Source organism: Pavona decussata, unplaced genomic scaffold (assembly GCF_977016875.1).
Source record: "Pavona decussata unplaced genomic scaffold, jaPavDecu1.1 SCAFFOLD_133, whole genome shotgun sequence".
NCBI classification, from domain to species: domain Eukaryota; kingdom Metazoa; phylum Cnidaria; class Anthozoa; order Scleractinia; family Agariciidae; genus Pavona; species Pavona decussata.
In genome coordinates, this window is record NW_028145546.1 from 2767956 (window position 1) to 2793581 (window position 25626).

General features: G+C 39.9%; 1 long non-coding RNA gene across 6 annotated transcripts; it reads right to left on the bottom strand.

Annotated features, from left to right (window-relative positions):
* Positions 1–7312: 7312 nt before the first annotated feature.
* LOC146468230 (uncharacterized) lies at positions 7313–25549 on the bottom strand. Of its 6 annotated transcripts, XR_014867553.1 has the most exons (6): positions 25102–25549; positions 23374–23426; positions 10368–10678; positions 10122–10274; positions 9859–9973; positions 7313–8655 (listed from the first exon to the last, which is right to left on the bottom strand). It is a non-coding gene; the product is annotated as an uncharacterized LOC146468230 (long non-coding RNA). The 6 variants fall into 6 exon arrangements; XR_014867555.1 differs by lacking the exons at positions 23374–23426; positions 25102–25549 and adding an exon at positions 12468–12858 and having other exon boundaries at positions 10368–12059; XR_014867556.1 differs by lacking the exons at positions 23374–23426; positions 25102–25549 and adding an exon at positions 11346–12438 and having other exon boundaries at positions 10368–11040.
* Positions 25550–25626: the final 77 nt, after the last annotated feature.

Here is a 25626-nt window from a genome sequence, read left to right on the forward strand (position 1 = left end):
TTTGCACTTTAAAATCATTCCTAAGTGAGTTTTACGACACACCGTGATCCCTAGGGACATAAAGGAGTGAAAAATGCCGACTTGAAAATTTGGTCAAATTTGGTCATTTTGGACCCACAACCGTATGCGTACCCCTTGGCAAAAAGTGGATTTTTAGACAAAAAAACAAAAATTCTTTAAAAAGTTTTCAATCGAATCAGTAGATCCGAAAACGTCCCCTGAGACACGTTTTAGGTCTCCCAAGGGGCAGGGGTCAAAGAAATAGCCCAAAACAAAAATGGAGTCAGCAAAAGAGCAAAACAGAAAATTCTTTTAATTCTTTGTCAGGGTGTTATTTGAACTTCAAAATTATTCCTAAGAAAGTTTTATAACACGCCGAGATCCCTAGGGACATAAAAGAGTGAAAAATGCCGACTTGAAAATTTGGTCAACTTTGGTCATTTTTGACTTAAAACCGTGGGTTTACCCCTTGGCAAATAGTCGATTTTTGGACAAAAAACTAAAATTCTTTTCAAAGTTTCCAATCGAATTAGTTGATCCGAAAACGTCTCCTAAGACACGTTTTAGGTCTCCCAAGGGACCAGGGTCAAAAAAATAGCCAAGAAAAGATGGAGTCAGGATAAGGGCAAAACAGAAATTTCTTTCAATTCTTTGTCAGGGTGTTATTTGCACTTCAAAATTATACTGAAGGGAGTTTTCTGACACGTCGAGATCCCTAGGCACAGAAAGGAGTTAAAAATCTCGACTTGAAAATTTGGTCAATTTTGGTCATTTTTGACACAAAACCGTAGGCTTACCCGTTGGAAAAAAGTCGATTTTTCGACAAAAAACAAAAATTCTTTAAGAAGTTTCCAGTCGAATCAGTAGATCTGCAAACGTCCACAAAGACACGTTTTAGTTCTCCCAAAGGGACCAGGGTCAAAGAAATAGCCCAGAGAAAATGAAGTCAGGATAAGGGCAAAACAGAAAATTCTTTCAATATTTTGTCAGGGTGTTATTTGCACTTCGAAATCATTCTTAAGGGAGTTTTACGACACGCTGAGATCCCTAGGGACATAAAGGAGTGAAAAATGCCGACTTGAAAATTTTGTCTTTTTTTGGTAATTTTTGACCTAAAACTGTGGGTTACCCCTTGGCAAAAAGTGGATTTTTGAACAGAAAACAAAAATTCTTTTAAAACTTTCCAATTGAATCAGTAGATCTAAAAACGTCCCCTGAAACTCGTTTTAGGTTTCCCAAGGAACCAGGGTCAGAGAAATAGCACAGAAAAGATGAAGTCAGGATAAGGGCAAAACAAAATTTTCTCATTTCTTTGTCAGGGTGTTATTTGCACTTCAAAATCATTCCTAAGGGAGTTTTAAGACACGCTGATATCCCTAGGGACATAAAGGCGTGAAAAATGCCGACTTGAAAATTTGGTCAAAATTGGTCATTCTTGACCCAAAACCGTGGGCTTAGCCCTTATCAAAAAGTCGATTTTTGGACAAAAAACAAAAATTCTTTTAAAATTTTCCAATCGAATCAGTAGATCCAAAAAGTCCCTTAAAACACGTTTTAGGTCTCCCAAGGGACCACGGTCAAAGAAATAGCCCAGAAAAGATCGAGTCAGGATAAGAACAAAACAGAAAATTCTTTTAATTCTTTGTCAGGGTTTTTTTGGCACTTCAAAACCATTCCTAAGCGAATTTTACGACACGCCGAGATCCCTACGGATATAAAGGAGTGAAAAATGCCGACTTGAAGATTTGGTCAAATTTGGTCATTTTTGACCCAAAACCGTGGCCTTACCCCTTGGAAAAAAGTCGATTTTTGGAGAAAACCCAAAAATTCTTTTAAAAGTTTCCAATAGAATCAGTAGATCCAAAAACGTCCCCTGAGACACGTTTTAGGTCTCCTAATGGACCAGGGTCAAAGAAATAGCCCAGAAAAGATGGAGTCAGGATAAGGGCAAAACAGGAAATTCCTCCAATTCTTTGTCAGGGTGTTATTTGCACTTCAAAATCATTCCTAAGGGAGTTTTACGACAAGCCGAGATCTTTGGGAACATTAAGAAGTTAAAAATGCTGACTTGAAAATTTGGTGAAATTTGGCAATTTTTGACCTAAACCCGTGAGGTTACCCCCTAGCAAAAAGTCGATTTTTGGATAAAAAACAAAAATTCTTTTTAAAGTTTCCAATCGAATTAGTAGATTCGAAAACGTCCACTGGGACACGTTTTAGGACTCCCAAGGAACCAGAGTCAAATAAATAGCCCAGAAAAGATGAAGTCAGGTAAAGGGAAAAACAGAAAATTCTTTCAATTCTTTGTCAGGGTGTTGTTTGCACTTCAAAATCATTCCTAATGGAGTTTCACGAAACGCCAAGAACCCTAGGAACATAAAGGAGTAAAAAATGCCGACTTAAAAATTTGGTCAAATTTGGGCATTTTTTACCTAAAACGATAGGCTTACCCCTTGGCAAAAAGTCGATTTCTTGACAAAAAACAAAAATTCTTTTTAAAGTTTCCAATCGAATCAGTAGATCCAAAATCGTCCCCTGATACACGTTTTAAGTCTCCTAAAGGACCAGGGTCAAAGAAATAGCCCAGAAAATATGGAGTCAGGATAAGGGCAAAACAGAAATGTTTTTTTAATTCTTTGTCAGGTTGTTATTTGCACGTTGAAATCATTCCTAACGGAGTCTTACGACACGTTGAGATCCCTAGGAACATAAGGGAGTGAAAAATGCAGACTTCAAAATTTGGCCAAATTTGGTCATTTTTGAGCCAAAACCGTGAGCTTACCCCTTGGCAATAGTCGATTTTTGGACAAAAAACAAAAATTTTTTTAAAAGTTTCCAATCGAATCAGTAGATCCGAAAACGTCCCCTGAGACACGTTTTAGGGCACTTAAGGGACCAGGGTCAAAAAAATAGCCCAGTAAAGATAGAGTGAGGATAAGGGCAAAAAAGAAAGTTTAAAATTATTCCTAAAGGCGTTTTACGACACGCCGAGACCCCTAGGGACATAACGGAGCAAAAAATGCCGACTTGAAAATTTGGTCAAATTTAGTTATTTTTGACCCAAAACCGTGGACTTACCCCTTGGCAAAAAGTCGATTTTTGGACAAAAATCAAATATTCTTTTGAAAGCTTGCAATCGAATCAGTAGATGCAAAAACGTGCCTGAGACACTTTTTAGGTCTCCCAAGGGACCAGGGAAAAAGAAATAGCCCAGAAAAGATGAAGTCAGGATAAGGGTAGAAAAGAAAATTCCTAATAAAGTCAGTCAGGGATTAATAAAGGTTACCCTTTCTGGGTGAGGGTTTTACCAGTCGTTATGCTATAGTATAAGATTTGAAACGATGTTAAGTTAAATCCCCACCTTCTCTTTGGGTGAGGGGGGCGGGGGGGAGGGAGTAAGGGATTTTAATTGATGAGTGCTTAAATGCCCGGTAGTCAAAACGTTTTACCAAATTTCCCTAGGAAGCCTTTCCCAAACATCATGAAACTATTAGATGTTCTTTTAGAAATGTCAAGCGATTCCAAAAATCGTTTTGGGATCTCACCTTTACTGTAAGCTCTGTCTTAAGAACATTCCTACTCAAAAGTGTGCTAATATTTGTGGCTTAGCTGTGGCAATACTTGGCAGAATTGCCTGTGCTGCTTCTAGTCTATGGAAGGATTCGTTTCCAAAATGGGATACTGATCTTCCACCAAGCTTGAAGTGGTTGCTGTCTCCTTTCAACTTCTTGGATGTTTTGCAATGTTGTATCATTTCGGGGCTTCTAAAAGATTCCATCGACAGGACCTCAATTGGAGTAGCAGACAAGAAAGTCCCACCTCGAAAAAACCATGATGCTCCGAGGGCACGTTTTTGCAGCGTTCGAGAGACCATTACGATTTCAGACGATGAAAGTCAAGTACAGAAAAAAGCGCAAGCATTAACGGAAAAAGATACAGCCAGAAGTGCGGAATTACAGTGGGATGCAGTCAGAGGCGACAAGCACTGGTGAGATACGGTCAGAAGTTAAGAATGATACTGAGGTGCAGTCAGAAGTGGAGAAAGATGTTGGGATGCAGGGAGAAGTAGAAAACGGCGGTGGGATGACAGCCACGGATGATAAAGTGAACGATAATAGATGGATAAAAGTTGAGTGTGGCAGAAGCACAAAAATGCTCGGAGAAGGATGTGATCCATGGCAGTGAGCGACCGTGATGTGCAGTCAGAGGTGGAGAAGAATGACAGTAAATGCAGTTAATTTTGGGGAACAGCGATGTGATTCAGTTAGCATCGGAGAGCGACGGTGGGGTGCGGCCAGATGTTAACAGGAATGCTGGGATGCAGTCAGAAGTGGAGAACGACAGCGGGATGTAATAAGAAGAAGGAAAGGAAACTGGGATGCAGTCAGAAGTGGAGAATGACAGTGGGGTGCAATCAGAACAAAAGGCGCTAGGGTGCAGTCAGATCAGAAGTGGAGAATGAAAATGGGATGCAGTCAGGAGTAGGGAACAACGGTGGGATGTGGTCAGAGGCAGAGAACAGCTCTAGCATGCGATCAAAAGTGAAAAACGAAAAAAGGAGGTGAAAACTGAAGGCGGGATGTAATCAGCAATGAACAGCGAAACAATATTTTATGTAGGACAGGCAATTTCAAGCTTAGATGAGCTACAAAAGCTTCAAGGGAAGTACGAAGAGCAACACTTTTGTGAACTATGGAATGGAGATATGTGTTCTTTAGATGCAGTTGCAAATCGTGTACCTAGAAGTGTTGAAATTGCCAAGCCATCACTTAAATATTGGACTTAAGAATGCCCGCATAGTTGCTGATGTGTGTTGATGGCGATGGACTCAGTGTAATAGTCACTATGTTTACTTTAGCTGAGGAAATGAATGATGTTATTTAAGCCACAGTGGAGATTTTTAAAAAGCACAACCCTTCTTGGCCCCACACCAAAGTTATTATGTCTGACAAAGATTTCGTTGAGCGTTATGCCTTTAAAAGCTGCTTTCTTGGTGCCCCTCTAAACATCTGCCTTACAGCCTTACTGCATCACACCCTAAGGACTTCTAGGAGAGAGATAACCTCCAAGAGACTGGAAATATCATCAGCAGCAAATACCGCGTGCATTGGAAATCTTGTCACAAATGGCGCACTCTAAAGGAGCGTCTACTCACAACGAAGCACTTAATGGGCTAAAAATCTCTAACATGAAAAGTGTCGCTGATTACGGCCTAGAAAATTAGGATCCCATAAAGGAACAATGGGTGGCTTGTTTTAAAGACAAGACATTCAATTTGGGAGAAACAACAAACAACAGGTTAGAGTCTGCCTTCTGCCTTCATCCGCAGTTCAAAATATGCAGTTTTCTCTGAGTAATTGGTGTCCTTAAGAGCCAATGTCGGAAAATATCGAGAATCTCAAATCAGTTCTAAAATTTCGAATTTTGGCTGATACCACCCAAACATCCCTATGGGTTAATTATTTTAAGAAATGATATTAAGAAATTCCCAAGCGCTTAACATTTTGAGAATCTTAGAAAAGTTCGAAAATTCGCTAAAAATACATTTTTTATTTGGGAAATGGGTGCAAATTTCAACAGTTTTCATCGAAACAGTACAAGAGCGCAAAAGCTCCTATTGACTTGATATTACTCATGTATTTAGCAGACATCCAAAGCTTTAAGACCTCATAAAAAGGTTTTGCAAAATAACTATTGTAATATAGTTTCTAGCTTTTATTGTGTGCACCCTGATTGAGTGTTGTTTTGGCAGTCAAAATAACGCCCAACTTCAACTGTCATAAGTCGATCCTGGTATGTCACAAATTTGAAAATGTACTATACTGAACAAAAGAGCTGTTATTCTATTAATTATACCTGAAGTTTCAGCTCTGCAAATTAAAATGCTTGCGAGTAATAAAATTTTAACTTGAGCCCCCAAGTCGCCGTGCGCGACAAGAACGTGGAATGTAAACAAAGAAAAACATATGCAAATCGAGGAGAAAATCACACGGAAGTTATAAGTAGCCCATCAAAGCGCAAAGAATTGATGAAAATTCTGTTATTTAAGCAAGTATTGCTACCTGGGAAGCTAATAAAGCGCAATTGTTCGTCGAATAATCTAAACAAGGAAAAATCCTAAAACAAAGAACATGTACCCAGGTTTCATGTTGTACTCAAAATTTTGTCCACCATGGTTGAGGTAAAATATCCATCTGCTGAATATTATTCTTTCACGATACATATTAAAAGTTATGTTTCTATTTCTGATTTTATTGACACAAGTTACTTTGTATTGAATTAGCATTGTAGACCTACATTTATATACAAACAAATTCCTGAAACTTAACTAAAATAAGTAAGGGATTGTTTAATAAAATTATCCTTTTTCGACGAGCTGATGTTCTTTTTCATCTACATACTACATGTACATTCTTAACAGCAAGCTTATTCTGGGACTCACCAAAAATTTCAGTTACAAATGTTTTTGTGATTTTGGAAAGTTTAAAGTAGTACAAGGTCTTGCAAAGGTTCATTCAAGATCCTTGAAGATCTTTTGCAAGATTATTGAAGATCCTCAAAGATCTTCGCGAGATCTGCAAAGGATCCTTCAGGATCCTTGAAGATCTTTGGCGAGGTTATTGAAGATCCTCAAAGATCTTGAAAAGGTCTGCAAAGGATCCTTGAAAATCCTTAAAGATCTTTGGCAACATAATTAAAGATCCTCAAAGATCTTGACAAGTTCTGCAAAGGATCTTTGCAGATCCTCAAAGATCCTGGCAAGATCTGCAAAGGATCCTTAAAGATCTTGACAAGATCTTGGCAAGATCTGTAAGGATCCTTAGGGATCTTTGAGGATCCTCAAAGATCTTGGCAAGAATGTTCACAGATCTTCAAAGATCTTGGCAAGAAAGTTGGGGATCCTTAAGGATCTTGGCAAGGATTTTTGAGGATCCTTAAAGATCTTGGAAAGAATGTTTAAGGATCCTTAAAGATCTTCATTAAGATCTTTGAGGATCTTTAAAGATCCTCACAAGATTTTCACCAGGGGAGAACACGAGGTTACGGTTTTTAATAGCGGATTCTACCAAAGCAAGGGCTGCTCGGACTGAGGCCATCGCGATAACCAGTAGAAAAGGTTTAAAAAGCTGTCCTTAGGGCTGTATTTCGATTATAAACAGATGATGATTAGATGATGCTGGACGCCATGTTGTCCACCATGATGATTTTACCCAGAATACATAGCACGTGTTTCTTGTACCCAGATCATCCCGGTTACTTCTTATAGACTTGTCCCTATTCCCAAACCAGAACAATCCCACAACCACGCAAATTCACTATTAAATAGGGTACTGACCGCTGTGCCGGTAAAGGGCTGGAGACAGTACCGTTTATTAGACAAGTTCAAGTGAGCCGTACGACATACAACAATTCCTCGCCTGCTGCCCGTCAGGAAAAACCCCCTGTCTCTAAAGGAGGAAACCTGATCCCTCCCGAATGCAGAGCCAGGCATTACTAACAACCCTGAGGGAGTAGGGTTACAAAACTTAACGCCTTAATACATATTAATAAAAAATTCTGAACGTTTCTTGACAGAAGAAAGCTTAAAAATAAAATTTGAATTAACGAAAGAGCCACAGCGAGGTTAGTCCAGAGTGATTTCACTCAGTAAATCCCGCTCATTTATCCCGTGGCGTTGTCATGGTAACCGTCAAAAGTAGGCGAACCGTGAAAACAACAATTTGCTGCCATTCTGCGAACCACAGCAAATTACAAAGTGTCCAAAAGTCTACAACCGCTGCACCTTGAGCTTGCAAGGTAACTGTCCGTGAGACAGTGCTACTTTAATTCTGAAATTTGCATCCGGATCAACCACCGATGGCCAGTCTGTTGTCTACTTCCTTATCAAACTGCGCATGAGATGAAAATGTGCAGCCCAGATAGCTGCAATGGCGGACTCCTTTCACCGGAGTTTGATCTGACCGAGCTGATCTTCATGAAGCTGAATGATCATGTTGAGGAGTTTGGGTAGACATCCCAATTTTTGCAGTGTCTTCGATAGACTTCTTGCTCACCATGTCAAAGGCTTTTCCAAGTCCACAAAGGTCACGAACAATCCCATATTGAGTTTACGACACTTCTCTTGAACCTGCCTTAGGTCAAACACCATGAAGCTCTCTGGGATATGTTTCTCGGTGACAGAGGGAACAACTATGTTCAGCAATATTCTTGCAAGGATTTTGCCGGTGACGAAGGGCAAGGTTATTCCCCAGTAGCTCGGACAATCCGCCTTCTCCCCCTTTCGGTGTTCTTTTACAGGTAATGATGACTGTGTCACGGAGATCTTGGGGAAGTTTGCCCTATTCTTTATAACAGTCAAGGGACACATGAAGTCCATTGTGCAATGCTAGGCCTCCTTTTTTCCAGATCTCTGGCAAGATGCCATCGATTGCCGCGGCTTTGCAGAAGTTCTATGGCCTTCATGGTCTCTCGCAATGTTAGAGCCAGGTCCAGTTCAGTTTACAGTGGCTGTTGTGGAATGTGGTATATCGCAGATTCTTGGACTTTGTGGTTGGCACTGAAGAGGGTGCGGAAGTGATCAGACTAGCGGTTCAGTATAGAGATTTGGCCTGTGAAGAGCTTAGTGCCATTTGCATTCCCTAATGGACTCTGAATCTGTTTGAAGGGAAATTGAAAATATTAGAAAATACACAAACAGGCCGGCTGTAACACTTATAGTACTGATTTCAAGTCAGTATGTTACAGTAAATTTTAACAAGTGACACAATGTTGAAATAGCAATACGAAGGAATGAATTAGCAACAATCTACACGTCTACTGGAGGGTGCAGAGGGCTGGCGGCGCCATTATAAAAGTGACGGGGTTGAAAAGGGGACGATCCTCGTACCTTCTAGGTGTCAAAATTTTAAGCTACATTGTTTCAATTGGATTTTAACTTGCTTACGATGTTCAAATCTAAAGTGACAACCATTGGAGTTGTTATGGTAGGAACTACTTAAGTTAAAGAACTGATACCTCAAAGGGGAAAAAATGGATTCGAACCACGCCCATAAAACAAGAGTTTTGATATCTTTTAGTGCCGATGATTACCCCTCTCGCTTTTAAATGCCGCCCGTCCTCCCCTCCCTCCCGGTCCAGGCATATCGCTGTAAAATGACAAACGAAACGGTAATTACACACAGCACTAGATAATCAGTTCACACAAGCAGTTTCCTTGCCTCACGAGTCGGGTAGAGTCAGTTTGTGCTTCCCTGAGATGCAAGGGAAAAAAAGGATGTGACCCAAAAAAAGTGAACTAAGCAAAAACATACCCAAATACACAATGATCTCAAATAAATCAAACTGCACTGCAGTTGTGCAAAAATTGAATTGAATTGTAAAAATCTAACTTGCCATTCATGAAAAAAATGACGAACAACGTTTCATGCAGGAACCGGTAAATTGTTTAAAAACCTTAGAGCGATTTTCAATTGAGTGTCGAAAGTAATTGCGTTTTTGCTTTGGTTTTGCATTACTACGTGCTGTGATTGGTTAACAAAACTCGCGCAACTTTCTCAACTAATAAGATGTAAAACCAAAACCAATCGTGCCTCGCTCGCACGTGTTTCAGTGCCGCGCTTAGCGTCTGTTACATGTATTTGCTTTGAATTCTGATTGGTTCATTGCGCTGTTTGCACCTGTTGTGATTGGCCAGAATAATTGTTTTGGTTTTGGTTTTCCGACACTCGATTGAAAACCGCTCTATTGAAGAGAATTATCTTACTCAACTTCTGTAGTAATTATTAAAGCTGAAAAAAGAAAGGTGGAAAAATCAAAAGCCCAAAGAGCTGATCCGCCTTTTCTCGTGTCATTGTTTACCTTTTGAGTCTTGAGTTCTTTCTCCTTGGATATTAATTCTTTCATATTCCGGCGATTATTTTGAATAACCTCTAACAACTGATTTATTTCAGTGTAGTCCCCTCCTGTTACAGAGCTTTAAAAGGAAATATAATAGCTTCAGTATGCATGTCAAATGAATAAAAAGTCTGAGACTTGTCCATGCCATTACACAAATCAATATAACATACACAGATTAAAAAACCAGGCCATACCCTTACAACACTTCATTTCATTTTGTGTACCTCTCTAGTAGATGATCCATTTTGTCACAGGAAGCTCTTCCGTTTAGCTCTACTCTTCTTAACATCACGGAAACTTCGTCCCATTCAGATGGTTTCTGTGGAGTGGCCTTGTCTTATGCCATTTGCTGCCGACTGCGATCAAACAGGAGCCGCCTTCGAAAAAGCAACAGCGCACAAAACAATTACATGTTTTGCTTTAAAAATTTGCCTAACAAGACTGTAAAACTGTTGGCAACGAGAGCTTACCTGTAGATTCACTGACGTTAACCTTTACGTACAAGGGTTGACCTCTTTTTGTATACACTTGCACAAGTCTACAATGAAGATCCTCAAAACAAATATATTATTTCAACATACACTGGAAACTTTCACCTTTCAAGAAAGAGATGACCGATTGATATAAACAATTTTAGTTCCCTAACTTAAGTTTATGTACTAAGAGAAAAAAAAAGCATACCTCACTCACCTTCACACACATGCCTACCTGACCATTTCGGGTATAAAGTACCATCCAAAAATCACCAATCTCATCGTATCTATAATACCCTTAAACATGACTAAACGAGACCAAATTAGTAGCACAGCGCTCTTACTGCAATTCTAGTACAAGTACAATCACTAAAAACACGACAATATTATGTCCTCGTAGCCAGCTTAATGCTCTTCCTGTTCCCATTAAGGAATGTTAAGTAACTATGAATGACACTAATACGTCCCCATAGCCAGTACCTAATGGGTGCGGCTAAACAGCTTGGAGCTACTCCTGTTCTTCTTATATTAGAGTATGTTCAATAACTATGAATGACACTAATATGTCCTCATAGCCATCACCTCTTGGGTGCAGCTGAGCAGTTTAGAGCTACTCCAGTTCTTCTTATATTAAAGTATGTTGATTAGCAAAGAATGACACTAATATGTCCTAATGGGTGCGGCTGAGCAGCTTAGAGCTACTCCTATTCTTCTTATATTAAAGTATGTGAGGTAACGAAAATGACACATATATGACCTCATAGCCACTACCTTATGGGTGCAGATAAGCAGCTTCGAGCTACTCCTGTTCTTCTTATATTAAAGTATGTTAAGTAACGAACAATAACACAAATATGTCCTCATGGCCACTAACTCATGGGTGCGGCTAAGCAGCTTAGAGCTACTCCTGTTCTTCTTATATTAAAGTATGTTAAGTAACGAAGAATGACACAAATATGTCCTCATAGCCACTACCTCATGGGTGCGGCTGAGCAGCTTAGAGCTACTCCTGTTCTTTTTATATTAAAGTATGTTAAGTAACAAAGAATGACACTAATATGTCCTCATGGCCACTTCCTCATGGGTGCGGCTAAGCAGCTTAGAGCTACTCCTGTTCTTCTTTTATTAAAGTAAGTTAGGTAACAAAGAATGACACTAATATGTTTTTATGGCCACTACCTCATGGCTGCGCCTGAGCAGCTTAGAGCTACTCCTGTTCTTCTTATATTAAAGTATGTTAAGTAACGGAGAATGACACTAAAATGTCCTCATAGCCACTACCTCATGGGTGCGGCTGAGCACCTTAGAGATACTCCTGTTCTTCTTATATTAAAGTATGTTAAGTAACTAAGAATAACACTAGTATGTCCTCATGGCCACTACCTCTTGGGTGCGGCTGAGCAGCTTAGAGCTACTCCTGTTCTTCTTATATTAAAGAATGTTAAGTAACTATGAATGACACTAATATCTCCTCATAGCAACTACCTCATGGGTGCGGCTGAGCAGCTTAAAGCTACTCCTGTTCTTCTTATATTAAAGTATGTTAAGTAACTAAGAATGACACTAATATGTCCTTATGGCCACTACCTCATGGGTGCGGCTGAGCAGCTTAGAGCTACTCCTGTTCTTCTTATATTTAAGTATGTTAAGTAACGGAGAATGACACTAATATGTCCTCATGGCCACTACCTCAAGAGTGCGGCTGAGCAACTTAGAGCTAGTCCTGTTCTTCTTATATTTAAGTATGTTAAGTAACGGAGATTGACACTAATATGTCCTCATTGCCACTACCTCATGGGTGCGGCTGAGCAGCTTAGCGCTACTCCTGTTCTTCTGATATTAAAGTATGTTAAGTAACGGAGCATGACACTAATATGTCCTTATGGCCACTACCTCATGGGTGCGGCTGAGCAGCTTAGAGCTACTCCTGTTCTTCTTATACTAAAGTATGTTAAGTAGCGGAGAATGACACTAATATGTCCTCATGGCCACTACCTCATGGGTGCGGCTGAGCAGCTTAGAGCTACTGCTGTTCTTCTTATATTAAAGGATGTTAAGTAACTAAGAACGACACTAGTATGTCCTCATGGCCACTACCTCATGGGTGCGGCTGAGCAGCTTAGAGCAACTCCTGTTCTTCTTATATTAAAGTATCTTAAGTAACTAAGAATGACACTAATATGTCCTCATGGCCACTACCTCTTGGGTACGGCTGAGCAGCTTAGAGCTACTCCTGTTCTTCTTATATTAAAGTATGTTAAGTAGCTAAGAATGACACTAATATGTCCTCATAGCCACTACCTCATGGGTGCGGCTGAGCAGCTTAGAGCTACTCCTGTTCATCTTATATTAAAGTATGTTAAGTAACTAAGAATGACACTAATATGTCCTCATGGCCACTACCTCTTGGGTGCGGCTGAGCAGCTTAGAGCTACTCCTGTTCTTCTTATATTAAAGTATGTTAAGTAGCTAAGAATGACACTAATCTGTCCTAATGGCCACTACCTCTTGGGTGCGGCTGGGCAGGTTAGAGCTACTCCTGTTCTTCTTATATTAAAGTATGTTTAGTAGCTAAGAATGACACTAATATGTCCTCATAGCCACTACCTCTTGGGTGCGGCTGAGCAGCTTAGAGCTACTCCTGTTCTTCTTATATTAAAGGATGTTAAGTAGCTAAGAATGACACTAATATGTCCTCATGGCCACTACCTCATGGGTTCGGCTGAGCAGCTGAGAGCTACTCCTGTTCTTCTTATATTAAAATATGTTAAGTAGCTAAGAATGACACTAATATGTCCCCATGGCCACTACCTCAAGGGTTCGGCTGAGCAGCTTCAAGCTACTCCTGTTCTTCTTATATTAAAAAATGTTAAGAAGCTAAGAATGACACTAATATGTCCTCATGGCCACTACCTCTTGGGTGCGGCTGAGCAGCTTAGAGCTACTCCTGTTCTTCTTATATTAAAGTATGTTAAGTAGCTAAGAATGACACTAATATGTCCTCATGGCCACTATCTCATGGGTGCGGCTGAGCAGCTTAGAGCTACTCCTGTTCTTCTTATATTAAAGTATGTTAAGTAGCTAAGAATGACACTAATATGTCCTCATGGCCACTACCTCTTGGGTGCGGCAGAGCAGCTTAGAGCAACTTCTGTTCTTCTTATATTAAAGTATGTTAAGTAGCTAAGAATGACACTAATATGTCCTCATGGCCACTACCTCTTGGGTGCGGCTGGGCAGCTTAGAGCTACTCCTGTTCTTCTTATATTAAAGTATGTTTAGTAGCTAAGAATGACACTAATATGTCCTCATAGCCACTACCTCATGGGTGCGGCTGAGCAGCTTAGAGCTACTCCTGTTCTTCTTATATTAAAGTATCTTAAGTAACTAAGAATGACACTAATATGTCCTTATGGCCACTACCTCTTGGGTGCGGCTGAGCAGCTTAGAGCTACTCCTGTTCTTCTTATATTAAAGTATGTTAAGTAGCTAAGAATGACACTAATATGTCCTCATAGCCACTACCTCATGGGTGCGGCTGAGCAGCTTAGAGCTACTCCTGTTCTTCTGATATTAAAGTATGTTAAGTAGCTAAGAATAACACTAATATGTCCTCATGGCCACTACCTCATGGGTGCGGCTGAGCAGCTTAGAGCTACTCCTGTTCTTTTTATATTAAAGTATCTTAAGTAGGTAAGAAGGACACTAATATGTCCTCATGGCCACTACCTCTTGGGTGCGGCTGAGCAGCTTAGAGCTACTCTTGTTCTTCTGATATTAAAGTATGTTAAGAAGCTAAAAACGACACTAATATGTCCTCATAGCCACTACCTAATACGTGCGGCTGAGCAGCTTAGAGCTACTCCTGTTCTTCTTATATTAAAGTATGTTAAGTAGCTAAGAATGACACTAATATGTCCTCATGGCCACTACCTCATGGGTTCGGCTGAGCAGCTTAGAGCTACTCCTGTTCTTCTTATATTAAAGTATGTTAAGTAGCTAAGAATGACACTAATATGTCCTCATAGCCACTACCTCATGGGTGCGGCTGAGCAGCTTAGAGCTACTCCTGTTCTTCTTATATTAAAGTATGTTAAGTAGCTAAGAATAACACTAATATGTCCTGATGGCCACTACCTCATGGGTGCGGCTGAGCAGCTTAGAGCTACTCCTGTTCTTCTTATATTAAAGTATGTTAAGTAGCTAAGAATGACACTAATATGTCCTCATGGCCACTACCTCTTGGGTGCGGCTGAGCAGCTTAGAGCTACTCCTGTTCTTCTGATATTAAAGTATGTTAAGTAGCTAATCAAAGGCTCCTGTGAGCCAACTCGTGAATGCAGATGACACATAGTAATTGCAATTTAGACGGCTACGGAAACTTCCTCAAAAGCTAAAAGAAATTATATCTTTGCCCGATTATGTAACGAAAAATGACCATTCTTGTACTATTAAAATGATTGTCAAATTATTCTGTACAGATTGAATAAGCCGATTATTCTGATGCGCCGATTAAAAAATATCACGTGTTTTTTTTATTCAAAGTTTATAGGAGCACGCCAAGTGCAGCTACGTCATGCAAATTCGTGTGATAGTCCGCGGCTACTGGATTTCGCGATCGGGCTAGTGGATTCTAACCATCACTTGCCCGATGGGCAAGTGAAGTTTTTTTGGGAATTAAAATTACAAAATTACTGTAGGGCAAGCCGATCTCACAAAGGGAAATATGTTCAACAAAGTATCGCATTACGATTCATGCCCGACATAAATGCGTGAAATTTTTCCTTTGGAGTTCAGTCCACGCAATCCTCAAGTAAAAATAATGAACTATGACAAGCTCTTGCTAAATAAGAATTATTTATCGACCGCGTCCTTTTGCTTTCCCATAAATTACCAGTTGTAAATTTCGAAAATGAAACATTTTTTCCCTTTGAAACCTCTATGAAAGCTGACAAGATCTTAAAAGTGTTCATTTTACCAGAAATTTGCATAATTTTGTTTACGACGTCAATGATGCGTGACATGGCACGTTCCGCTTTCGCGTGAAAACTGACAAATTAAATTATTGTTTAATTAAATTATTTTTTAATTAAATTATTTTTAATTCTTGAAAGAAACCGCACTTCGTAGAAAAAAACGAAAAAAATCCTATAACTTTGCTCAGATTCAACGAAAAATCCCCATTCTTACACTAAAATGATTGTCAAATTATTCTCTACAGAATGAATGAGAGAATTCTGACGCGTCGTGAAACAAATTTTCACCTTTTTTTTTTTTTCACTAATTGAGTTTACGACCCCGGACTTTCTGAAAAACTGAAAAAACTTGAAACTTTGCTCAGATTGAACGAAAAATCGCCATTCTTGCACTAAATGATCGTCAAATTATTCTCTACATATTGAATAAGAATTTCCTGATGCGCCATGAACAACAAATCTTCGCGTTTTTTTTTCCACTAATTGAATTTAAAACTCATTCACTGCGCACGCCCGAAAGTTAACGACAAAACCGACTGATCGACTGATCGACTGATCGACTGATCGACTGATCGACCAAGTCGAGAGTCAGCTATCGCTATAACTCGTTCATTGCGCATGCGCGCATTCACGAGTTAAAAACGACACTAATATGTCCTCATAGCCACTACCTAATACGTGCGGCTGAGCAGCTTAGAGCTACTCCTGTTCGTCTTATATTAAAGTATGTTAAGTAGCTAAGAATGACAATAATATGTCCTCATGGCCACTACCTCATGGGTTCGGCTGAGCAGCTTAGAGCTACTCCTGTTCTTCTTATATTAAAGTATGTTAAGTAGCTAAGAATGACACTAATCTGTCCTCATGGCCACTACCTCATGGGTTCGGCTGAGGAGCTTAGAGCTACTCCTGTTCTTCTTATATTAAAAAATGTTAAGAAGCTAAGAATGACACTAATATGTCCTCATGGCCACTACCTCTTGGGTGCAGCTGAGCAGCTTAGAGCTACTCCTGTTCTTCTTATATTAAAGTATGTTAAGTAGCTAAGAATGACACTAATATGTCCTCATGGCCACTACTTGTTGGGTGCGGCTGAGCAGCTTAGAGCTACTCCTGTTCTTCTTATATTAAAGTATGTTAAGTAGCTAAGAATGACACTAATATGTCCTCATAGCCACTACCTAATGGGTGCGGCTGAGCAGCTTAGAGCTACTCTGTTCTTCTTATATTAAAGTATGTTAAGTAACTAAGAATGACACTAATATGTCCTCATGGCCACTACCTCTTGGGTGCGGCTGAGCAGCTTAGAGCTACTCCTGTTCTTCTTATATTAAAGTATGTTAAGTAGCTAAGAATGACAATAATATGTCCTCATGGCCACTACCTCATGGGTGCGGCTGAGCAGCTTAGAGCTACTCGTGTTCTTCTTATATTAAAGTATGTTAAGTAGCTAAGAATGACACTAATATGTCCTCATGGCCACTGCCTCTTGGGTGCGGCTGAGCAGCTTAGAGCTACTCCTGTTTTTCTTATATTAAAGTATGTTAAGTAGCTAAGAATGACACTAATATGTCCTCATGGCCACTACCTCTTGGGTGCGGCTGAGCAGTTTAGAGCTACTCCTGTTCTTCTTATATTAAAGGATGTTAAGTAGCTACGAATGACACCAATATGTCCTCATGGCCACTACCTCATGGGTGCTGCTAAGCAGCTTAGAAGTACTCCTGTTCTTTTTATATTAAAGTATGTTAAGTAACTAAGAATGACACTAATATGTCCTCATGGCCACTACCTCTTGGCTGCGGCTGAGCAGCTTAGAGCTACTCCTGTTCTTCTTATATTAAAGTATGTTAAGTAGCTAAGAATGACACTAAGATGTCCTCATGGCCACTACCTCATGGGAGGGGCTGAGCAGCTTAGAGCTACTCCTGTTCTTCTTATATTAAAGTATGTTAAGTAGCTAAGAATGACACTAATATGTCCTCATAGCCACTACCTAATGGGTGCGGCTGAGCAGCTTAGAGCTACTCCTGTTCTTCTTATATTAAAGTATGTTAAGTAGCTAAGAATGACACTAATATCTCCTCATGGCCACTACCTCTTGGGTGCGGCTGAGCAGCTTAGAGCTACTCCTGTTCTTCTTATATTAAAGTATGTTAAGTAACGGAGAATGACACTAATATGTCCTCATAGCCACTATCTCATGGGTGCGGCTGAGCAGCTTAGAGCTACTCCTGTTCTTCTTATATTAAAGTATGTTAATTAGCTAAGAATGACACTAATATGTCCTCATGGCCACTACCTCATGGGTGCGGCTGAGCAGCTTAGAGCTACTCCTGTTCTTCTTATATTAAAGTATGTTAAGTAGCTAAGAATGACACTAATATGTCCTCATGGCCACTACCTCTTGGGTGTTCCTGAGCAGCTTAGAGCTACTCCTGTTCTTCTTATATTAAAGTATGTTAAGTAGCTAAGAATGACACTAATATCTCCTCATGGCCACTACCTCTTGGGTGCGGCTGAGCAGCTTAGAAGTACTCCTGTTCTTCTTATATTAAAGTATGTTAAGTAACGGAGAATGACACTAATATGTCCTCATAGCCACTATCTCATGGGTGCGGCTGAGCAGCTTACAGCTACTCCTGTTCTTCTTATATTAAAGTATGTTAAGTAGCTAAGAATGACACTAATATGTCCTCATGGCCAGTACCTCTTGGGTGCGGCTGAGCAGCTTAGAAGTACTGCTGTTCTTCTTATATTAAAGTATGTTAAGTAACGGAGAATGACACTAATATGTCCTCATAGCCACTATCTCATGGGTGCGGCTGAGCAGCTAGGAGCTACTCCTTTTCTTCTTATATTAAAGTATGTTAAGTAGCTAAGAATGACACTAATATGTCATCATGGCCACTACCTCTTGGGTGCGGCTGAGCAGCTTAGAGCTACTCCTGTTCTTCTTATATTAAAGTATGTTAAGTAGTTAAGAATTACACTAATTTGTCCTCATGGCCACTACCTCTTGGGTGCGGCTGAGCAGCTTAGAGCTACTCCTGTTCTTCTTATATTAAAGTATGTTAAGTAGCTAAGAATGACACTAATATCTCCTCATGGCCACTACCTCTTGGGTGCGGCTGAGCCGCTTAGAGCTACTCCTGTTCTTCTTATATTAAAGTATGTTAAGTAACGGAGAATGACACTAATATGTCCTCATAGCCACTATCTCAGGGGTGCGGCTGAGCAGGTTAGAGCTACTCCTTTTCTTCTTATATTAAAGTATGTTAATTAGCTAAGAATGACACTAATATGTCCTCATGGCCACTACCTCAAGGGTGCGGCTGAGCAGCTTAGAGCTACTCCTGTTCTTCTTATATTAAAGTATGTTAAGTAGCTAAGAATGACACTAATATGTCCTCATGGCCACTACCTCTTGGGTGTTCCTGAGCAGCTTAGAGCTACTCCTGTTCTTCTTATATTAAAGTATGTTAAGTAGCTAAGAATGACACTAATATCTCCTCATGGCCACTACCTCTTGGGTGCGGCTGAGCAGCTTAGAAGTACTCCTGTTCTTCTTATATTAAAGTATGTTAAGTAACGGAGAATGACACTAATATGTCCTCATAGCCACTATCTAATGGGTGCGGCTGAGCAGCTTAGAGCTACTCCTGTTCTTCTTATATTAAAGTATGTTAAGTAGCTAAGAATGACACTAATATGTCCTCATGGCCACTACCTCTTGGGTGCGGGTGAGCAGCTTAGAGCTACTCCTGTTCTTCTTATATTAAAGTATGTTTAGTAGTTAAGAATGACACTAATATGTCCTCATGGCCACTACCTCTTGGGTGCGGCTGAGCAGCTTAGAGCTACTCCTGTTCTTCTTATATTAAAGTATGTTAAGTAGCTAAGAATGACACTAATATGTCCTCATAGCCACTACCTCATGGGAGCGGCTGAGCAGCTTAGAGCTACTCCTGTTCTTCTTATATTAAAGTATGTTAAGTAGCTAAGAATGACACTAATATGTGCTCATTGCCACTACCTTATGGGTGCTGCTAAGCAGCTTAGAGCTACTCCTGTTCTTCTTATATTAAAGTATGTTAAGTAACGGAGAATGACACTAATATGTCCTCATGGCCACTACCTCTTGGGTGCGGCTGAGCAGCTTAGAGCTACTCCTGTTCTTCTTATATTAAAGTATGTTAAGTAGCTAAGAATGACACTAATATGTCCTCATGGCCACTACCTCATGGGTGCGGCTGAGGACCTTAGAGCTACTCCTGTTCTTCTTATATTAAAGTATGTTAAGTAGCTAAGAATGACACTAATATGTCCTCATGGCCACTACCTCATGGGTGCGGCTGAGGAGCTTAGAGCTACTCCTGTTCTTCTTATATTAAAGTATGTTAAGTAGCTAAGAATGACACTAATATGTCCTCATGGCCACTACCTTATGGGTGCAGCTGAGCAGCTTAGAGCTACTCCTGTTCTTCTTATATTAAAGTATGTTAAGTAGCTAAGAATGACACTAATATGTCCTCATGGCCACTACCTCTCGGGTGCGGCTGAGCAGCTTAGAGCTACTCCTGTTCTTCTTATATTAAAGTATGTTAAGTAGCTAAGAATGACACTAATATGTCCTCATGGCCACTACCTCTTGGGTGCGGCTGAGCAGCTTAGAGCTACTCCTGTTCTTCTTATATTAAAGTATGTTAAGTAACTAAGAATGACACTAATATGTCCTCATGGCCACTACCTCTTGGGTGCGGCTGAGTAGCTTAGAGCTACTCCTGTTCTTCTTATATTAAAGTATGTTAAGTAGCTAAGAATGACACTAATATGTCCTCATGGCCACTACCTCTTGGGTTTGGCTGAGCAGCTTAGAGCTACTCCTGTTCTTCTTATATTAAAGTATGTTAAGTAACTAAGAATGACACTAATATGTCCTCATGGCCACTACCTCTTGGGTGCGGCTGAGCAGCTTAGAGCTACTCCTGTTCTTCTTATATTAAAGTATGTTAAGTAACTAAGAATGACACTAATATGTCCTCATGGCCACTACCTCTTGGGTGCGGCTGAGCAGCTTATAGCTACTCCTGTTCTTCTTATATTAAAGTATGTTAAGTAACTAAGAATGACACTACTATGTCCTCATGGCCACTACCTTATGGGTGCAGCTGAGCAGCTTAGAGCTACTCCTGTTCTTCTTATATTAAAGTATGTTAAGTAGCTAAGAATGACACTAAGATGTCCTCATGGCCACTACCTCTTGGGTGTGGCTGAGCAGCTTAGAGCTACTCCTGTTCTTCTTATATTAAAGTATGTTAAGTACCTAAGAATGACACTAATATCTCCTCATGGCCACTACCTCTTGGGTGCGGCTGAGCAGCTTAGAGCTACTCCTGTTCTTCTTATATTAAAGTATGTTAGGTAGCTAAGAATGACACTAATATGTCCTCATGGCCACTACCTCATGGGTGCGGCTGAGTAGCTTAGAGCTACTCCTGTTCTTCTTATATTAAAGTATGTTAAGTAACTAAGAATGACACTAATATGTCCTCATGGCCACTACCTCTTGGGTGCGGCTGAGCAGCTTAGAGCTACTCCTGTTCTTCTTATATTAAAGTATGTTAAGTAGCTAAGAATGACACTAATATCTCCTCATGGCCACTACCTCTTGGGTGCGGCTGAGCAGCTTAGAGCTACTCCTGTTCTTCTTATATTAAAGTATGTTAAGTAGCTAAGAATGACACTACTATGTCCTTATGGCCACTACCTCTTGGGTGCGGCTGAGCAGCTTAGAGCTACTCCTGTTCTTCTTATATTAAAGTATGTTAGGTAGCTAAGAATGACACTAATATGTCCTCATGGCCACTACCTTATGGGTGCAGCTGAGCAGCTTAGAGCTACTCCTGTTCTTCTTATATTAAAGTATGTTAAGTAGCTAAGAATGACACTAATATGTCCTCATGGCCACTACCTCTCGGGTGCGGCTGAGCAGCTTAGAGCTACTCCTGTTCTTCTTATATTAAAGTATGTTAAGTAGCTAAGAATGACACTAATATGTCCTCATGGCCACTACCTTATGGGTGCGGCTGAGCAGCTTAGAGCTACTCCTGTTCTTCTTATATTAAAGTATGTTAAGTAGCTAAGAATGACACTAATATGTCCTTATGGCCACTACCTCTTGGGTGCGGCTGAGCAGCTTAGAGCTACTCCTGTTCTTCTTATATTAAAATATGTTAAGTAGCTAAGAATGACACTAATATGTCCTCATGGCCACTACCTTATGGGTGCAGCTGAGCAGCTTAGAGCTACTCCTGTTCTTCTTATATTAAAGTATGTTAAGTAGCTAAGAATGACACTAATATGTCCTCATGGCCACTACCTCTCGGGTGCAGCTGAGCAGCTTAGAGCTACTCCTGTTCTTCTTATATTAAAGTATGTTAAGTAGCTAAGAATGACACTAATATGTCCTCATGGCCACTACCTCATGGGTGCGGCTGAGCAGCTTGAGCTACTCCTGTTCTTCTTATATTAAAGTATGTTAAGTAGCTAAGAATGACACTAATATGTCCTCATGGCCACTACCTCTTGGGTGCGGCTGAGCAGCTTAGAGCTACTCCTGTTCTTTTTATATTAAAGTATGTTAAGTAGCTAAGAATGATACTAATATGTCCTCATGGCCACTACCTTATGGGTGCGGCTGAGCAGCTTAGAGCTACTCCTGTTCTTCTTATATTAAAGTATGTTAAGTAGCTAAGAATGACACTAATATGTCCTCATGGCCACTACCTCTTGGGTGCGGCTGAGCAGCTTAGAGCTACTCCTGTTCTTCTTATATTAAAGTATGTTAAGTAGCTAAGAATGACACTAATATGTCCTCATGGCCACTACCTCATGGGTGCAGCTGAGCAGCTTAAGGCTACTCCTGTTCTTCTTATATTAAAGTATGTTAAGTAGCTAAGAATGACACTAATATGTCCTCATGGCCACTACCTCTTGGGTGCGGCTGAGCAGCTTAGAGCTACTCGTGTTCTTCTTATATTAAAGTATGTTAAGTAGCTAAGAATGACACTAATATGTCCTCATGGCCACTACCTTATGGGTGCAGCTGAGCAGCTTAGAAGTACTCCTGTTCTTCTTATATTAAAGTATGTTAAGTACCTAAGAATGACACTAATATCTCCTCATGGCCACTACCTCTTGGGTGCGGCTGAGCAGCTTAGAGCTACTCCTGTTCTTCTTATATTAAAGTATGTTAAGTAGCTAAGAATGACACTAATATGTCCTCTTGGCCACTACCTCTTGGGTGCGGCTGAGCAGCTTAGAGCTACTCCTGTTCTTCTTATATTAAAGTATGTTAAGTAACTAAGAATGACACTAATATGTCCTCATGGCCACTACCTCTTGGGTGCGGCTGAGCAGCTTAGAGCTACTCCTGTTCTTCTTATATTAAAGTATGTTAAGTAGCTAAGAATGACACTAATATGTCCTCATGGCCACTACCTCTTGGGTGCGGCTGAGCAGCTTAGAGCTACTCCTGTTCTTCTTATATTAAAGTATGTTAAGTAGCTAAGAATGACACTAATATGTCCTCATAGCCACTACCTAATGGGTGCGGCTGAGCAGCTTAGAGCTACTCCTGTTCTTCTTATATTAAAGTATGTTAAGTAACTAAGAATGACACTAATATGTCCTCATGGCCACTACCTCTTGGGTGCGGCTGAGCAGCTTAGAGCTACTCCTGTTCTTCTTATATTAAAGTATGTTAAGTAACGGAGAATGACACTAATATGTCCTCATAGCCACTACCTCATGGGTGCGGCTGAGCAGCTTAGAGCTACTCCTGTTCTTCTTATATTAAAGTATGATAAGTAGCTAAGAATGACACTAATATGTCCTGATAGCATTAAATTATTAAATGTTTCTGTAAATTAGTTTAATTTTAATTTACTTACAGCGGGTGAATTATCTACGTAATTGTAATATATTGTGGCTGAAAAGCCACTTAGTTACTAATGTGAACTTACCAATCATTTCGATTTGTTCCTGGCCTTTTGCACACAAAGATGATCACCAGTTTCTGTGCAAAAATAGGAGAGTAATTGTTAACAAAACTGGACCATTATTTCAACTAAATTAACTTTCAGTTATTGAAAGGGAAATAATAAAAGAGGGAGTACATTATTAATAATATTATTAATAATTATTATTAATTATTAATAATAATTATTAATAGTGCTTTACTAGAAGTTTCTGCAATAGTCCATTTTACAGTTGTGTGCTAAGTGACCTGGTCTTGGATTCTAAGTGAGGCTTGGGTGACCTTGTTTTGATACAAACCTTACTGCTTTTCATATGTAGATGTCTTAAAGGGCCACCTTCACCCAAGAGTCATTGCAGTCGTTTGTTTTTGTTTTGAAATGGTGTATTGTCCAAACGCGTGATCTTATTGGCAGTACGAACTTAAGCAGTTTATGCGGGTTTCCTCTAACTTGTGCTGGAGGGAAAGAATATTCGTGATCGCTTATTGCTTTCTCACTCGACTCCTGCTCAAATAAAATGGGGGGTTTTCATATATGAAAACTGTTCCTATTCATGCAATACATGTTGGGTGAATGTGGTGTAGATCATACTGTTCTTATGCTAACTATTTGCTTTTACATATGAAAAGCAGTGAGGTCTGTATCAAAACAAGGTCAACTCCAGCCTCGCTTCCAATTCAAGACCATGTCACTAAGCACACAACTGTAAAATGGACTATTTCCATTGGAATTAATTGTAGCCAGGAACCTCTCAAATACAATCAACAGAATGAAATACAACAATACATCGTTATTTTTTATCCCTTGTTAAAGGGGAAGTATCATGGAGTTTATGGTATCTTTTGTTAAAAATGATGAAATAAGACCTTCAATCAGCTGTCAAATAATTATAGAAAGAAATCAACTCAATTCGTGAAAGGAACAACTCGTGATCAACTGTTCTATCACATTTTGGAAACAAAAATACGAGAACTTGAAAAACATTAGCCTAACATTTTTCAAGTTTCATTCCATACCGGCCTACTCTGTCTCTGGCCAGAGGCACTAATCGACAGATTTACTACACTGTTGGGATAATTTATAACAAATTTGACAATTATTTCGTTGTTTCTGCTGATAGACAAACATTTTCAGGTTTTCAAATGACAGCAAATTTGCGGGAAACTTCCCCCACAGGGAGTCCACAAAAGTTGTGAAAAAGAAATACATTAATAAATTATTGACTTACGTTGTTCGTTTCTTGTGGTTTTCTATAGTGCTAATTTGCATAAATTTTACGCGACAGCACTAATGTCGTGTACTGAGTTGTGCGCGAGCTGATCTGCATCTGAGCTCTGCTGACTTTACTATATGCCGATCAGCTCGCGCCAACTCAGTACACGACATTAGTGCTGTCACGTAAATTTTATGCAAATTAGCACTATAGAAAACCACAAGAAACGAACGACGTAAGTCAATAATTTATTAATTTATTTCTTTTTCACACTTTTTGTGGACTCCCTGTGCTTCCCCTTTAAGCTTATGTTAATATATTCTTTTGTGTTAAGTAATTTTCAGGAATATTCATAGAATGCTAAACAATGGTTGTTGAAATATCGAGAAAGAACCCACTAAAGTTGTTCCTACATTAATGTGGGTAAATGTACTTTTCAGTTTGCGAAGCTATAGGCTTACAGAGGGAAAACAAATAAACAAGAGACAAGTTTTCAATACCTTCGATCCATGCAACTCTGCCACTGAGCTTGACTTTTCTTTGCCGAATATGATTCTCGCCCCCATTTTGATTTTCTCTTCGTCCGTCTGACGGCCTTGTGCTCTCTCCTCATCACATAAACGAAGGTAATCGGTAGGCAATTGACCGTGTAAGAGATGCAAACTTTGGCACCCACGGATCTTCGAATTCCGCGGCAATTTCACAGCATACGTCAGCAACATGCTTCACGTGACCAAGTGGGATCCAATGCTGCGCCTCTCGCAAGCCGAAAATAGCCTGGAAATGAGAAACTGAAAGACGGGCAGGCACGCCTAGCGTGCAAAAAGAAAATGGTGATTACAACTAGTGAGCAGCACTCATGATCAGCAACGAATACTGTCAACTGGATTTATTCTACGTCAGGTTTCGTCTCATCACAGAAACTTCATTAGGGTGTTTATTATTTTGATATCAGAAAAGCACTACGCTGAGCTGGTTGATCCACTACTTTTTCTAAACCCGAAGAAATATGCATGCCAATAAGG